Genomic DNA, 17,942 nt, shown 5'->3' on the forward strand with positions numbered 1-17,942 from the left:
CGAAAGTATGTTTCGGTAACTTAATGTATGCTTTGGCATATATTGCTGAAGTTTGAACCCTACGTAAAATGTAGTTCTACACTAAAGTATGATTCAAGAAACAACAGAAAAAACACACGTGGTTAGAAGAACGTAGATGACGCTTTTAAACAGATCCAATAACTTCATTGAAAGCACTGTAACTCATGATGTATCCCTGACATCAAGAGAATAATATGGATTTTAAGAAGCTGTGTGATCACCACGGACAGAGATACAAACTCTGCGACCTAATTCTATGCTTCTCAAATCTCATGTATCTCAATGTCTACGTCTTTCCACACCATTTTAAACGTGCTTAATAGGATTCAACTCGAAGCAACAGGCAGGCCAGTCCATTCACCGACTATTCTGTGTTCTCAAGAGCTTCACTACCTTTATTTTTCGATGCGGCCACTCATTGTCACCCACTAATAAAAAGTTGTAGCCGATCACCCATCTGAAAAAAAGCACATCGGAAGAAGCGCAGTCTACAATAACCTTCACCGGTAAATGTACCGCGTTAATACATATAGGGGTTCGTATGTAAATGACATATCATATTTCCTCATACAAAAACACTGGAACATCAAAATGATCATGTTAGACAATGTTTCTGGATTCATTGTATGTTCTCACCTCTCGTGAGAAGAGTATACGTGCTCAGTTACTAGTCACATTGAGTCTGCTTTCATCGGAGATTGGAATGCGAAACAACTCCTCGGTCACTCGTGATGTTGTTGGAACAATACCAATCGTTTCCACCAGTGTGACAGTGTCAACGAAATGTAACGCATTGGATTTAGGGAATGAGATCATTCCCATGCAGTCGACATACTATGACAAGCGTGAGATTGGGCACCTTGGAGACCTCTTAAATGTGGTTGCATTTGTATCGCCACCCGGATAACTCAGTTGGTAGAGTGTTATGCTTTCAGCCTAACGATCCAATGGTCAAATCACTTTTTTTTGAGATGTTGCGTTTGTCTTTACTTTTAAAATATCGAATATTAATGTCTTGAATAATTTAAAGACTATTTCTGCTATTATGACAATTAATGATTGATCCTGAAGATGGTACGGAATTTAAATAGGCATATCAAAGCATAAAATAGGTGTTTATTTTGATCGAATAAACACTTTTTTCTCCCGAAAAGAAATGAAACTTTAACTTACGACAAGCGAAATGTCTCAAGTCTTATAAGCAACAGCAGTCTATGAAAGGTTTTGATCTCAAACACTGTTTTAGTGTCCGATGATTTACAGTAACTCCTCGTCTCTCGTCTCATGCTCAACGATGAACTCCCTCGTGTTTATATGAATAGCTTTCGCGGCATTGATATAGGATACTTGAGATCGACTCTCAGAGGTAGCTCATGCGTTCCGGATACCACGTAAAGCTTTCGGTGCAAGTATGTTATAGCATGGTTGCTGAACGGAACGCTAAATTAAATCAATTCATCTCGATTCCGTGGGCAATACTAATTGAATTAAGATTACTTAAAGGACCACAGAGACAAGTGTTCCGGTTGGGACGATTCAAAAACAAAAGGGAAAGAGGATAAAAACCATATTCTTAAAACAGAAAGGTATAGGATTCGTGTGTCTATTCGAGCGATCGTTTCCATTTTCAAAAAAAGTTACTATGCATTGAATGATATAAGAAATATTTATGCTAATATGACAATTAATGATCCTAAAGATGATATGGAATTGAAATTGGTGCACCAAATTCTAGAAGAAATATTTTTATTAAATTTGTGGTCAAACACACGTTATTAGACCAAAATAGACTTCAGACTTATGAGAACTCAATGATAAAACTGATCGTAGCAGATCTATCTATAACTTCGGGTTGTAATACTGGAAAAGATCAAAGTTGAATCTTATTCTTGAAACTACATGAAAAAGCTATTTATTGCTATCTCTCTTACTTTAACATTTTTTGCTATATGAAGATAAGTAAACGGTTCATAGAATTTCTGGTTGCAATAAAGGAATGAAATCCGAAGTGGAGCTTACTTTTGGGACATTTAATGGATGTTAACTGGATGCTACTCACTATCTATTATAGCTTTTGTTCAATTGCGATCAACATTGTAACCTCAAATTCTTTACTTCTATAATTGTGGTTTGCATAGATTGTTAACGGAGGAAAAAGAACAATTTCCTAAGAGGCTGAAACGATTCGAAAAGACCTTTTCTCCCTATCTCTTACCGGTTTTGGTCTATGTTGATCAACGTTCAAATGGGACATCACTCAATTTCTACCACTTCCAGTTTCAACAAAGATTTAACGGATTAAATGGAGCTTATCATTGGGGTGCAAAATTTATTTTATGAAGCCATATTTGCGTTGCGCAATGGTCCTGAACGTATTCACCTTTAATGTTTATTTACTTTGCAACCACATTGTACTATTTTCTTACTATTGTTTTTCCTAATTTAGTGATTGAGTTCGTTGAATAAGCCATGGTATTGGAAAGGGTAAATACATTAAAATATGATATTGCTGTAGCTTCACTACTACCAAGTACCCATCAACGACTCTCTGACACTTACAATGATGATGTGTTCAGCATAAAAGTTGATGTTTATAGCAAGTGGTTGTTTGTGAAAGCACGCACAGAAGCACTACGTGAAGATGCTGTACGTCATTCTGAAGGAATGATGTATATTACCGGTACAGATGAGAAACATGCAGTATCAATTTTCTGGACTGATGTTTAAATTGTTACCATTAAGTTATTATGTACTCTAATGGAACTAGCAAATTCAGAAATTAGCCATGATAAATACCTGATAACTGTATTCCCTAGATCATGAATTTGCAATACGAACGGGACATAAGCTAATATGCACAGAAGTTTGAAGACCTATTCCATATTTTGTGCTTACACAAGAACAAAAGTTTGGTCTAGCATATTGCTATAAGATAAGGACATGTCTCAAGTACAATAAGACATATGTATATTCGAATTGCCCGCTTCGAGTTTCCACTGATCCTAACAGTTATTCTGGAAAAGTAGTTCCTACAATTAGAAATAGTAACCCTTCAGAACTGTTATGCCTAAATTTGATAGCATGCCAATTTATCCTATCAACTGGAATAAGGTATAAAGTACAATTTCGAGCCTACCTAAACCATGCCAGGTAACTGTGACCATTATCGACAGTTTTCGTTGCATTCAATGCAAAAGGTATCAATTTATGTCCTATGTCATTCTGCAAATTAGATGGAGAATATACCTGATGACCGAGAAATGTCAATGGCTCTTAAGAACAAAGTAACTTAGCAGATAAAAACGTAAAAGATCAAACCACTTCTTCTTAGTTTAGTGACACACAGGTTGATAGCTTCTTTATATTGTGCATCATGTAACACTGAAATAGTGTTTTTGATCTGAGAAGGTAAACTAGTGTTGACCACGACACTCGAAACATATTTCGTTCCACTCCTCGTTGAACGTGTGGAGATGATTTTTCGTGGAGGAAAGACTCTTTCTACCGCTATTTCATCTCGTAATTTTAGATTTTCTGTTTGGTTTGGTATATAAGCTTCCAAAATTTGAACTCACAGTCAGCATCCAGAAAAGAACCAGATTCACGAGAAAACGCATCAAACCGCACAATCACAAAAGTCTTGGCCAGTGAGGGGATCGAACCCACGACCTTCGCGTTATTAGCACGACGCTCTAACCAACGGAGCTAACCGGCCACGATGACAAAGGCTGCAATTTCTTTTTGTAAAATGTAGAATATATACTTACTCGATCAAAATTTATAGCTGGTTTACGCTTTGATGCGTCTATTTAAATACCATGGCATCTTAAGAATCGACCAATGATTATCATAATACCAGAAAGAGTCATCAGATTATTCAAAGCATTAATAGTTGTATTTTCGAAGTAAAAATGAATCTTTTCTCGCCCGAACAGGGACTCGAACCCTGGACCGTTAGGTTAAAAGCCTAACGCTCTACCGACTGAGCTATCCGGGCTGGCAATAATTGGCCTGGACATAAAATTTCTGTTCAAAGTCATTTCTCAGCACGTGCACACAATTACATGTATAATTTAAGGACGAAAGTATGTTTCGGTAACTTAATGTATGCTTTGGCATATATTGCTGAAGTTTGAACCCTACGTAAAATGTAGTTCTACACTAAAGTATGATTCAAGAAACAACAGAAAAAACACACGTGGTTAGAAGAACGTAGATGACGCTTTTAAACAGATCCAATAACTTCATTGAAAGCACTGTAACTCATGATGTATCCCTGACATCAAGAGAATAATATGGATTTTAAGAAGCTGTGTGATCACCACGGACAGAGATACAAACTCTGCGACCTAATTCTATGCTTCTCAAATCTCATGTATCTCAATGTCTACGTCTTTCCACACCATTTTAAACGTGCTTAATAGGATTCAACTCGAAGCAACAGGCAGGCCAGTCCATTCACCGACTATTCTCTGTTCTCAAGAGCTTCACTACCTTTATTTTTCGATGCGGCCACTCATTGTCACCCACTAATAAAAAGTTGTAGCCGATCACCCATCTGAAAAAAAGCACATCGGAAGAAGCGCAGTCTACAATAACCTTCACCGGTAAATGTACCGCGTTAATACATATAGGGGTTCGTATGTAAATGACATATCATATTTCCTCATACAAAAACACTGGAACATCAAAATGATCATGTTAGACAATGTTTCTGGATTCATTGTATGTTCTCACCTCTCGTGAGAAGAGTATATGTGCTCAGTTACTAGTCACATTGAGTCTGCTTTCATCGGAGATTGGAATGCGAAACAACTCCTCGGTCACTCGTGATGTTGTTGGAACAATACCAATCGTTTCCACCAGTGTGACAGTGTCAACGAAATGTAACGCATTGGATTTAGGGAATGAGATCATTCCCATGCAGTCGACATACTATGACAAGCGTGAGATTGGGCACCTTGGAGACCTCTTAAATGTGGTTGCATTTGTATCGCCACCCGGATAACTCAGTTGGTAGAGTGTTATGCTTTCAGCCTAACGATCCAATGGTCAAATCACTTTTTTTTTAGATGTTGCGTTTGTCTTTACTTTTAAAATATCGAATATTAATGTCTTGAATAATTTAAAGACTATTTCTGCTATTATGACAATTAATGATTGATCCTGAAGATGGTACGGAATTTAAATAGGCATATCAAAGCATAAAATAGGTGTTTATTTTGATCGAATAAACACTTTTTTCTCCCGAAAAGAAATGAAACTTTAACTTACGACAAGCGAAATGTCTCAAGTCTTATAAGCAACAGCAGTCTATGAAAGGTTTTGATCTCAAACACTGTTTTAGTGTCCGATGATTTACAGTAACTCCTCGTCTCTCGTCTCATGCTCAACGATGAACTCCCTCGTGTTTATATGAATAGCTTTCGCGGCATTGATATAGGATACTTGAGATCGACTCTCAGAGGTAGCTCATGCGTTCCGGATACCACGTAAAGCTTTCGGTGCAAGTATGTTATAGCATGGTTGCTGAACGGAACGCTAAATTAAATCAATTCTTCTCGATTCCGTGGGCAATACTAATTGAATTAAGATTACTTAAAGGACCACAGAGACAAGTGTTCCGGTTGGGACGATTCAAAAACAAAAGGGAAAGAGGATAAAAACCATATTCTTAAAACAGAAAGGTATAGGATTCGTGTGTCTATTCGAGCGATCGTTTCCATTTTCAAAAAAAGTTACTATGCATTGAATGATATAAGAAATATTTATGCTAATATGACAATTAATGATCCTAAAGATGATATGGAATTGAAATTGGTGCACCAAATTCTAGAAGAAATATTTTTATTAAATTTGTGGTCAAACACACGTTATTAGACCAAAATAGACTTCAGACTTATGAGAACTCAATGATAAAACTGATCGTAGCAGATCTATCTATAACTTCGGGTTGTAATACTGGAAAAGATCAAAGTTGAATCTTATTCTTGAAACTACATGAAAAAGCTATTTATTGCTATCTCTGTTACTTTAACATTTTTTGCTATATGAAGATAAGTAAACGGTTCATAGAATTTCTGGTTGCAATAAAGGAATGAAATCCGAAGTGGAGCTTACTTTTGGGACATTTAATGGATGTTAACTGGATGCTACTCACTATCTATTATAGCTTTTGTTCAATTGCGATCAACATTGTAACCTCAAATTCTTTACTTCTATAATTGTGGTTTGTATAGATTGTTAACGGAGGAAAAAGAACAATTTCCTAAGAGGCTGAAACGATTCGAAAAGACCTTTTCTCCCTATCTCTTACCGGTTTTGGTCTATGTTGATCAACGTTCAAATGGGACATCACTCAATTTCTACCACTTCCAGTTTCAACAGAGATTTAACGGATTAAATGGAGCTTATCATTGGGGTGCAAAATTTATTTTATGAAGCCATATTTGCGTTGCGCAATGGTCCTGAACGTATTCACCTTTAATGTTTATTTACTTTGCAACCACATTGTACTATTTTCTTACTATTGTTTTTCCTAATTTAGTGATTGAGTTCGTTGAATAAGCCATGGTATTGGAAAGGGTAAATACATTAAAATATGATATTGCTGTAGCTTCACTACTACCAAGTACCCATCAACGACTCTCTGACACTTACAATGATGATGTGTTCAGCATAAAAGTTGATGTTTATAGCAAGTGATTGTTTGTGAAAGCACGCACAGAAGCACTACGTGAAGATGCTGTACGTCATTCTGAAGGAATGATGTATATTACCGGTACAGATGAGAAACATGCAGTATCAATTTTCTGTACTGATGTTTAAATTGTTACCATTAAGTTATTATGTACTCTAATGGAACTAGCAAATTCAGAAATTAGCCATGATAAATACCTGATAACTGTATTCCCTAGATCATGAATTTGCAATACGAACGGGACATAAGCTAATATGCACAGAAGTTTGAAGACCTATTCCATATTTTGTGCTTACACAAGAACAAAAGTTTGGTCTAGCATATTGCTATAAGATAAGGACATGTCTCAAGTACAATAAGACATATGTATATTCGAATTGCCCGCTTCGAGTTTCCACTGATCCTAACAGTTATTCTGGAAAAGTAGTTCCTACAATTAGAAATAGTAACCCTTCAGAACTGTTATGCCTAAATTTGATAGCATGCCAATTTATCCTATCAACTGGAATAAGGTATAAAGTACAATTTCGAGCCTACCTAAACCATGCCAGGTAACTGTGACCATTATCGACAGTTTTCGTTGCATTCAATGCAAAAGATATCAATTTATGTCCTTCTATGTCATTCTGCAAATTAGATGGAGAATATACCTGATGACCGAGAAATGTCAATGGCTCTTAAGAACAAAGTAACTTAGCAGATAAAAACGTAAAAGATCAAACCACTTCTTCTTAGTTTAGTGACACACAGGTTGATAGCTTCTTTATATTGTGCATCATGTAACACTGAAATAGTGTTTTTGATCTGAGAACGTAAACTAGTGTTGACCACGACACTCGAAACATATTTCGTTCCACTCCTCGTTGAACGTGTGGAGATGATTTTTCGTGGAGGAAAGACTCTTTCTACCGCTATTTCATCTCGTAATTTTAGATTTTCTGTTTGGTTTGGTATATAAGCTTCCAAAATTTGAACTCACAGTCAGCATCCAGAAAAGAACCAGATTCACGAGAAAACGCATCAAACCGCACAATCACAAAAGTCTTGGCCAGTGAGGGGATCGAACCCACGACCTTCGCGTTATTAGCACGACGCTCTAACCAACGGAGCTAACCGGCCACGATGACAAAGGCTGCAATTTCTTTTTGTAAAATGTAGAATATATACTTACTCGATCAAAATTTATAGCTGGTTTACGCTTTGATGCGTCTATTTAAATACCATGGCATCTTGAGAATCGACCAATGATTATCATAATACCAGAAAGAGTCATCAGATTATTCAAAGCATTAATAGTTGTATTTTCGAAGTAAAAATGAATCTTTTCTCGCCCGAACAGGGACTCGAACCCTGGACCGTTAGGTTAAAAGCCTAACGCTCTACCGACTGAGCTATCCGGGCTGGCAATAATTGGCCTGGACATAAAATTTCTGTTCAAAGTCATTTCTCAGCACGTGCACACAATTACATGTATAATTTAAGGACGAAAGTATGTTTCGGTAACTTAATGTATGCTTTGGCATATATTGCTGAAGTTTGAACCCTACGTAAAATGTAGTTCTACACTAAAGTATGATTCAAGAAACAACAGAAAAAACACACGTGGTTAGAAGAACGTAGATGACGCTTTTAAACAGATCCAATAACTTCATTGAAAGCACTGTAACTCATGATGTATCCCTGACATCAAGAGAATAATATGGATTTTAAGAAGCTGTGTGATCACCACGGACAGAGATACAAACTCTGCGACCTAATTCTATGCTTCTCAAATCTCATGTATCTCAATGTCTACGTCTTTCCACACCATTTTAAACGTGCTTAATAGGATTCAACTCGAAGCAACAGGCAGGCCAGTCCATTCACCGACTATTCTCTGTTCTCAAGAGCTTCACTACCTTTATTTTTCGATGCGGCCACTCATTGTCACCCACTAATAAAAAGTTGTAGCCGATCACCCATCTGAAAAAAAGCACATCGGAAGAAGCGCAGTCTACAATAACCTTCACCGGTAAATGTACCGCGTTAATACATATAGGGGTTCGTATGTAAATGACATATCATATTTCCTCATACAAAAACACTGGAACATCAAAATGATCATGTTAGACAATGTTTCTGGATTCATTGTATGTTCTCACCTCTCGTGAGAAGAGTATATGTGCTCAGTTACTAGTCACATTGAGTCTGCTTTCATCGGAGATTGGAATGCGAAACAACTCCTCGGTCACTCGTGATGTTGTTGGAACAATACCAATCGTTTCCACCAGTGTGACAGTGTCAACGAAATGTAACGCATTGGATTTAGGGAATGAGATCATTCCCATGCAGTCGACATACTATGACAAGCGTGAGATTGGGCACCTTGGAGACCTCTTAAATGTGGTTGCATTTGTATCGCCACCCGGATAACTCAGTTGGTAGAGTGTTATGCTTTCAGCCTAACGATCCAATGGTCAAATCACTTTTTTTTTAGATGTTGCGTTTGTCTTTACTTTTAAAATATCGAATATTAATGTCTTGAATAATTTAAAGACTATTTCTGCTATTATGACAATTAATGATTGATCCTGAAGATGGTACGGAATTTAAATAGGCATATCAAAGCATAAAATAGGTGTTTATTTTGATCGAATAAACACTTTTTTCTCCCGAAAAGAAATGAAACTTTAACTTACGACAAGCGAAATGTCTCAAGTCTTATAAGCAACAGCAGTCTATGAAAGGTTTTGATCTCAAACACTGTTTTAGTGTCCGATGATTTACAGTAACTCCTCGTCTCTCGTCTCATGCTCAACGATGAACTCCCTCGTGTTTATATGAATAGCTTTCGCGGCATTGATATAGGATACTTGAGATCGACTCTCAGAGGTAGCTCATGCGTTCCGGATACCACGTAAAGCTTTCGGTGCAAGTATGTTATAGCATGGTTGCTGAACGGAACGCTAAATTAAATCAATTCATCTCGATTCCGTGGGCAATACTAATTGAATTAAGATTACTTAAAGGACCACAGAGACAAGTGTTCCGGTTGGGACGATTCAAAAACAAAAGGGAAAGAGGATAAAAACCATATTCTTAAAACAGAAAGGTATAGGATTCGTGTGTCTATTCGAGCGATCGTTTCCATTTTCAAAAAAAGTTACTATGCATTGAATGATATAAGAAATATTTATGCTAATATGACAATTAATGATCCTAAAGATGATATGGAATTGAAATTGGTGCACCAAATTCTAGAAGAAATATTTTTATTAAATTTGTGGTCAAACACACGTTATTAGACCAAAATAGACTTCAGACTTATGAGAACTCAATGATAAAACTGATCGTAGCAGATCTATCTATAACTTCGGGTTGTAATACTGGAAAAGATCAAAGTTGAATCTTATTCTTGAAACTACATGAAAAAGCTATTTATTGCTATCTCTGTTACTTTAACATTTTTTGCTATATGAAGATAAGTAAACGGTTCATAGAATTTCTGGTTGCAATAAAGGAATGAAATCCGAAGTGGAGCTTACTTTTGGGACATTTAATGGATGTTAACTGGATGCTACTCACTATCTATTATAGCTTTTGTTCAATTGCGATCAACATTGTAACCTCAAATTCTTTACTTCTATAATTGTGGTTTGCATAGATTGTTAACGGAGGAAAAAGAACAATTTCCTAAGAGGCTGAAACGATTCGAAAAGACCTTTTCTCCCTATCTCTTACCGGTTTTGGTCTATGTTGATCAACGTTCAAATGGGACATCACTCAATTTCTACCACTTCCAGTTTCAACAAAGATTTAACGGATTAAATGGAGCTTATCATTGGGGTGCAAAATTTATTTTATGAAGCCATATTTGCGTTGCGCAATGGTCCTGAACGTATTCACCTTTAATGTTTATTTACTTTGCAACCACATTGTACTATTTTCTTACTATTGTTTTTCCTAATTTAGTGATTGAGTTCGTTGAATAAGCCATGGTATTGGAAAGGGTAAATACATTAAAATATGATATTGCTGTAGCTTCACTACTACCAAGTACCCATCAACGACTCTCTGACACTTACAATGATGATGTGTTCAGCATAAAAGTTGATGTTTATAGCAAGTGGTTGTTTGTGAAAGCACGCACAGAAGCACTACGTGAAGATGCTGTACGTCATTCTGAAGGAATGATGTATATTACCGGTACAGATGAGAAACATGCAGTATCAATTTTCTGGACTGATGTTTAAATTGTTACCATTAAGTTATTATGTACTCTAATGGAACTAGCAAATTCAGAAATTAGCCATGATAAATACCTGATAACTGTATTCCCTAGATCATGAATTTGCAATACGAACGGGACATAAGCTAATATGCACAGAAGTTTGAAGACCTATTCCATATTTTGTGCTTACACAAGAACAAAAGTTTGGTCTAGCATATTGCTATAAGATAAGGACATGTCTCAAGTACAATAAGACATATGTATATTCGAATTGCCCGCTTCGAGTTTCCACTGATCCTAACAGTTATTCTGGAAAAGTAGTTCCTACAATTAGAAATAGTAACCCTTCAGAACTGTTATGCCTAAATTTGATAGCATGCCAATTTATCCTATCAACTGGAATAAGGTATAAAGTACAATTTCGAGCCTACCTAAACCATGCCAGGTAACTGTGACCATTATCGACAGTTTTCGTTGCATTCAATGCAAAAGGTATCAATTTATGTCCTTCTATGTCATTCTGCAAATTAGATGGAGAATATACCTGATGACCGAGAAATGTCAATGGCTCTTAAGAACAAAGTAACTTAGCAGATAAAAACGTAAAAGATCAAACCACTTCTTCTTAGTTTAGTGACACACAGGTTGATAGCTTCTTTATATTGTGCATCATGTAACACTGAAATAGTGTTTTTGATCTGAGAACGTAAACTAGTGTTGACCACGACACTCGAAACATATTTCGTTCCACTCCTCGTTGAACGTGTGGAGATGATTTTTCGTGGAGGAAAGACTCTTTCTACCGCTATTTCATCTCGTAATTTTAGATTTTCTGTTTGGTTTGGTATATAAGCTTCCAAAATTTGAACTCACAGTCAGCATCCAGAAAAGAACCAGATTCACGAGAAAACGCATCAAACCGCACAATCACAAAAGTCTTGGCCAGTGAGGGGATCGAACCCACGACCTTCGCGTTATTAGCACGACGCTCTAACCAACGGAGCTAACCGGCCACGATGACAAAGGCTGCAATTTCTTTTTGTAAAATGTAGAATATATACTTACTCGATCAAAATTTATAGCTGGTTTACGCTTTGATGCGTCTATTTAAATACCATGGCATCTTAAGAATCGACCAATGATTATCATAATACCAGAAAGAGTCATCAGATTATTCAAAGCATTAATAGTTGTATTTTCGAAGTAAAAATGAATCTTTTCTCGCCCGAACAGGGACTCGAACCCTGGACCGTTAGGTTAAAAGCCTAACGCTCTACCGACTGAGCTATCCGGGCTGGCAATAATTGGCCTGGACATAAAATTTCTGTTCAAAGTCATTTCTCAGCACGTGCACACAATTACATGTATAATTTAAGGACGAAAGTATGTTTCGGTAACTTAATGTATGCTTTGGCATATATTGCTGAAGTTTGAACCCTACGTAAAATGTAGTTCTACACTAAAGTATGATTCAAGAAACAACAGAAAAAACACACGTGGTTAGAAGAACGTAGATGACGCTTTTAAACAGATCCAATAACTTCATTGAAAGCACTGTAACTCATGATGTATCCCTGACATCAAGAGAATAATATGGATTTTAAGAAGCTGTGTGATCACCACGGACAGAGATACAAACTCTGCGACCTAATTCTATGCTTCTCAAATCTCATGTATCTCAATGTCTACGTCTTTCCACACCATTTTAAACGTGCTTAATAGGATTCAACTCGAAGCAACAGGCAGGCCAGTCCATTCACCGACTATTCTCTGTTCTCAAGAGCTTCACTACCTTTATTTTTCGATGCGGCCACTCATTGTCACCCACTAATAAAAAGTTGTAGCCGATCACCCATCTGAAAAAAAGCACATCGGAAGAAGCGCAGTCTACAATAACCTTCACCGGTAAATGTACCGCGTTAATACATATAGGGGTTCGTATGTAAATGACATATCATATTTCCTCATACAAAAACACTGGAACATCAAAATGATCATGTTAGACAATGTTTCTGGATTCATTGTATGTTCTCACCTCTCGTGAGAAGAGTATATGTGCTCAGTTACTAGTCACATTGAGTCTGCTTTCATCGGAGATTGGAATGCGAAACAACTCCTCGGTCACTCGTGATGTTGTTGGAACAATACCAATCGTTTCCACCAGTGTGACAGTGTCAACGAAATATAACGCATTGGATTTAGGGAATGAGATCATTCCCATGCAGTCGACATACTATGACAAGCGTGAGATTGGGCACCTTGGAGACCTCTTAAATGTGGTTGCATTTGTATCGCCACCCGGATAACTCAGTTGGTAGAGTGTTATGCTTTCAGCCTAACGATCCAATGGTCAAATCACTTTTTTTTTAGATGTTGCGTTTGTCTTTACTTTTAAAATATCGAATATTAATGTCTTGAATAATTTAAAGACTATTTCTGCTATTATGACAATTAATGATTGATCCTGAAGATGGTACGGAATTTAAATAGGCATATCAAAGCATAAAATAGGTGTTTATTTTGATCGAATAAACACTTTTTTCTCCCGAAAAGAAATGAAACTTTAACTTACGACAAGCGAAATGTCTCAAGTCTTATAAGCAACAGCAGTCTATGAAAGGTTTTGATCTCAAACACTGTTTTAGTGTCCGATGATTTACAGTAACTCCTCGTCTCTCGTCTCATGCTCAACGATGAACTCCCTCGTGTTTATATGAATAGCTTTCGCGGCATTGATATAGGATACTTGAGATCGACTCTCAGAGGTAGCTCATGCGTTCCGGATACCACGTAAAGCTTTCGGTGCAAGTATGTTATAGCATGGTTGCTGAACGGAACGCTAAATTAAATCAATTCTTCTCGATTCCGTGGGCAATACTAATTGAATTAAGATTACTTAAAGGACCACAGAGACAAGTGTTCCGGTTGGGACGATTCAAAAACAAAAGGGAAAGAGGATAAAAACCATATTCTTAAAACAGAAAGGTATAGGATTCGTGTGTCTATTCGAGCGATCGTTTCCATTTTCAAAAAAAGTTACTATGCATTGAATGATATAAGAAATATTTATGCTAATATGACAATTAATGATCCTAAAGATGATATGGAATTGAAATTGGTGCACCAAATTCTAGAAGAAATATTTTTATTAAATTTGTGGTCAAACACACGTTATTAGACCAAAATAGACTTCAGACTTATGAGAACTCAATGATAAAACTGATCGTAGCAGATCTATCTATAACTTCGGGTTGTAATACTGGAAAAGATCAAAGTTGAATCTTATTCTTGAAACTACATGAAAAAGCTATTTATTGCTATCTCTGTTACTTTAACATTTTTTGCTATATGAAGATAAGTAAACGGTTCATAGAATTTCTGGTTGCAATAAAGGAATGAAATCCGAAGTGGAGCTTACTTTTGGGACATTTAATGGATGTTAACTGGATGCTACTCACTATCTATTATAGCTTTTGTTCAATTGCGATCAACATTGTAACCTCAAATTCTTTACTTCTATAATTGTGGTTTGTATAGATTGTTAACGGAGGAAAAAGAACAATTTCCTAAGAGGCTGAAACGATTCGAAAAGACCTTTTCTCCCTATCTCTTACCGGTTTTGGTCTATGTTGATCAACGTTCAAATGGGACATCACTCAATTTCTACCACTTCCAGTTTCAACAGAGATTTAACGGATTAAATGGAGCTTATCATTGGGGTGCAAAATTTATTTTATGAAGCCATATTTGCGTTGCGCAATGGTCCTGAACGTATTCACCTTTAATGTTTATTTACTTTGCAACCACATTGTACTATTTTCTTACTATTGTTTTTCCTAATTTAGTGATTGAGTTCGTTGAATAAGCCATGGTATTGGAAAGGGTAAATACATTAAAATATGATATTGCTGTAGCTTCACTACTACCAAGTACCCATCAACGACTCTCTGACACTTACAATGATGATGTGTTCAGCATAAAAGTTGATGTTTATAGCAAGTGATTGTTTGTGAAAGCACGCACAGAAGCACTACGTGAAGATGCTGTACGTCATTCTGAAGGAATGATGTATATTACCGGTACAGATGAGAAACATGCAGTATCAATTTTCTGGACTGATGTTTAAATTGTTACCATTAAGTTATTATGTACTCTAATGGAACTAGCAAATTCAGAAATTAGCCATGATAAATACCTGATAACTGTATTCCCTAGATCATGAATTTGCAATACGAACGGGACATAAGCTAATATGCACAGAAGTTTGAAGACCTATTCCATATTTTGTGCTTACACAAGAACAAAAGTTTGGTCTAGCATATTGCTATAAGATAAGGACATGTCTCAAGTACAATAAGACATATGTATATTCGAATTGCCCGCTTCGAGTTTCCACTGATCCTAACAGTTATTATGGAAAAGTAGTTCCTACATTAGAAATAGTAACCCTTCAGAACTGTTATGCCTAAATTTGATAGCATGCCAATTTATCCTATCAACTGGAAAAAAATAAATCTTTGAGTTTTCCGTCCCACGGTTATGCCGGTTAGGCTAAAGGAGACGGTGATTATGAGAGATGAGTGAAATGGTGGAATGAAGAAAGTGGGAGGAAACGGGAGAACCCCGAGAAAACCCACGAGCATCCTATCAACTGAAATAAGGTATAAAGTACAATTTCGTGCCTACCTAAACCATGCCAGGTAACTGTGACCATTATCGACAGTTTTCGTTGCATTCAATGCAAAAGATATCAATTTATGTCCTTCTATTTCATTCTGCAAATTAGATGGAGAATATACCTGATGACCGAGAAATGTCAATGGCTCTTAAGAACAAAGTAACTTAGCAGATAAAAACGTAAAAGATCAAACCACTTCTTCTTAGTTTAGTGACACACAGGTTGATAGCTTCTTTATATTGTGCATCATGTAACACTGAAATAGTGTTTTTGATCTGAGAACGTAAACTAGTTTTGACCACGACACTCGAAACATATTTCGTTCCACTCCTCGTTGAACGTGTGGAGATGATTTTCGTGGAGGAAAGAATCTCTCTACCGCTATTTCATCTCGTAATTTTAGATTTTCTGTTTGGTTTGGTATATAAGCTTCCAAAATTTCAACTCACAGTCAGCATCCAGAAAAGAACCAGATTCACGAGAAAACGCATCAAACCGCACAATCACAAAAGTCTTGGCCAGTGAGGGGATCGAACCCACGACCTTCGCGTTATTAGCACGACGCTCTAACCAACTGAGCTAACCGGCCACGATGACAAAGGCTGCAATTTCTTTTTGTAAAATGTAGAATATATACTTACTCGATCAAAATTTATAGCTGGTTTACGCTTTGATGCGTCTTTTTAAATACCATGGCATCTTAAGAATCGACCAACGATTATCATAATACCAGAAAGAGTCATCAGATTATTCAAAGCATTAGTAGTTGTATTTTCGAAGTAAAAATGAATCTTTTCTCGCCCGAACAGGGACTCGAACCCTGGACCGTTAGGTTAAAAGCCTAACGCTCTACCGACTGAGCTATCCGGGCTGGCAATAATTGGCCTGGACATAAAATTTCTGTTCAAAGTCATTTCTCAGCACGTGCACACAATTACATGTATAATTTAAGGACGAAAGTATGTTTCGGTAACTTAATGTATGCTTTGGCATATATTGCTGAAGGTTGAACCCTACGTAAAATGTAGTTCTACACTAAAGTATGATTCAAGAAACAACAGAAAAAACACACGTGGTTAGAAGAACGTAGATGACGCTTTTAAACAGATCCAATAACTTCATTGAAAGCACTGTAACTCATGATGTATCCCTGACATCAAGAGAATAATATGGATTTTAGGAAGCTGTGTGATCACCACGGACAGAGATACAAACTCTGCGACCTAATTCTATGCTTCTCAAATCTCATGTATCTCAATGTCTACGTCTTTCCACACCATTTTAAACGTGCTTAATAGGATTCAACTCGAAGCAACAGGCAGGCCAGTCCATTCACCGACTATTCTCTGTTCTCAAGAGCTTCACTACCTTTATTTTTCGATGCGGCCACTCATTGTCACCCACTAATAAAAAGTTGTAGCCGATCACCCATCTGAAAAAAAGCACATCGGAAGAAGCGCAGTCTACAATAACCTTCACCGGTAAATGTACCGCGTTAATACATATAGGGGTTCGTATGTAAATGACATATCATATTTCCTCATACAAAAATACCGGAACATCAAAATGATCATGTTAGACAATGTTTCTGGATTCATTGTATGTTCTCACCTCTCGTGAGAAGAGTATATGTGCTCAGTTACTAGTCACATTGAGTGTGGTTTCATCGGAGATTGGAATGCGAAACAACTCCTCGGTCACTCGTGATGTTGTTGGAACAATACCAATCGTTTCCACCAGTGTGACAGTGTCAACGAAATGTAACGCATTGGATTTAGGGAATGAGATCATTCCCATGCAGTCGACATACTATGACAAGCGTGAAATTGGGCACCTTGGAGACCTCTTAAATGTGGTTGCATTTGTATCGCCACCCGGATAACTCAGTTGGTAGAGTGTTATGCTTTCAGCCTAATGATCCAATGGTCAAATCACTTTTTTTTTTAGATGTTGCGTTTGTCTTTACTTTTAAAATATCGAATATTAATGTCTTGAATAATTTAAAGACTATTTCTGCTATTATGACAATTAATGATTGATCCTGAAGATGGTACGGAATTTAAATAGGCATATCAAAGCATAAAATAGGTGTTTATTTTGATCGAATAAACACTTTTTTTCTCCCGAAAAGAAATGAAACTTTAACTTACGACAAGCGAAATGTCTCAAGTCTTATAAGCAACAGCAGTCTATCAAAGTTTTTGATCTCAAACACTGTTTTAGTGTCCGATGATTCACAGTAACTCCTCGTCTCTCGTCTCATGCTCAACGATGAACTCCCTCGTGTTTATATGAATAGCTTTCGCGGCATTGATATAGGATACTTGAGATCG

The 17,942-nt window shown here is 36.8% G+C and overlaps 8 non-coding genes across 8 annotated transcripts; all 8 read right to left on the minus strand.

The window, feature by feature from the left end:
* Positions 1-3,662: 3,662 nt before the first annotated feature.
* TRNAI-AAU (transfer RNA isoleucine (anticodon AAU)) lies at positions 3,663-3,736 on the minus strand. Its single transcript has one exon. It is a non-coding gene; the product is annotated as a tRNA-Ile (tRNA).
* Positions 3,737-3,945: 209 nt separating this feature from the next.
* TRNAK-UUU (transfer RNA lysine (anticodon UUU)) lies at positions 3,946-4,018 on the minus strand. The gene has a single exon. It is a non-coding gene; the product is annotated as a tRNA-Lys (tRNA).
* A 3,748-nt stretch (positions 4,019-7,766) lies between these two features.
* Positions 7,767-7,840, minus strand: TRNAI-AAU (transfer RNA isoleucine (anticodon AAU)). Its single transcript has one exon. It is a non-coding gene; the product is annotated as a tRNA-Ile (tRNA).
* A 209-nt stretch (positions 7,841-8,049) lies between these two features.
* On the minus strand, positions 8,050-8,122 carry TRNAK-UUU (transfer RNA lysine (anticodon UUU)). The gene has a single exon. It is a non-coding gene; the product is annotated as a tRNA-Lys (tRNA).
* A 3,748-nt stretch (positions 8,123-11,870) lies between these two features.
* On the minus strand, positions 11,871-11,944 carry TRNAI-AAU (transfer RNA isoleucine (anticodon AAU)). Its single transcript has one exon. It is a non-coding gene; the product is annotated as a tRNA-Ile (tRNA).
* A 209-nt stretch (positions 11,945-12,153) lies between these two features.
* TRNAK-UUU (transfer RNA lysine (anticodon UUU)) lies at positions 12,154-12,226 on the minus strand. Its single transcript has one exon. It is a non-coding gene; the product is annotated as a tRNA-Lys (tRNA).
* Positions 12,227-16,124: 3,898 nt separating this feature from the next.
* On the minus strand, positions 16,125-16,198 carry TRNAI-AAU (transfer RNA isoleucine (anticodon AAU)). The gene has a single exon. It is a non-coding gene; the product is annotated as a tRNA-Ile (tRNA).
* A 209-nt stretch (positions 16,199-16,407) lies between these two features.
* Positions 16,408-16,480, minus strand: TRNAK-UUU (transfer RNA lysine (anticodon UUU)). Its single transcript has one exon. It is a non-coding gene; the product is annotated as a tRNA-Lys (tRNA).
* Between the last annotated feature and the right edge of the window lie 1,462 nt (positions 16,481-17,942).

This window comes from Thermobia domestica, chromosome 15 (assembly GCF_964235325.1).
Source record: "Thermobia domestica chromosome 15, izTheDome1.hap1.1, whole genome shotgun sequence".
In the NCBI taxonomy this organism is placed as follows: domain Eukaryota; kingdom Metazoa; phylum Arthropoda; class Insecta; order Zygentoma; family Lepismatidae; genus Thermobia; species Thermobia domestica.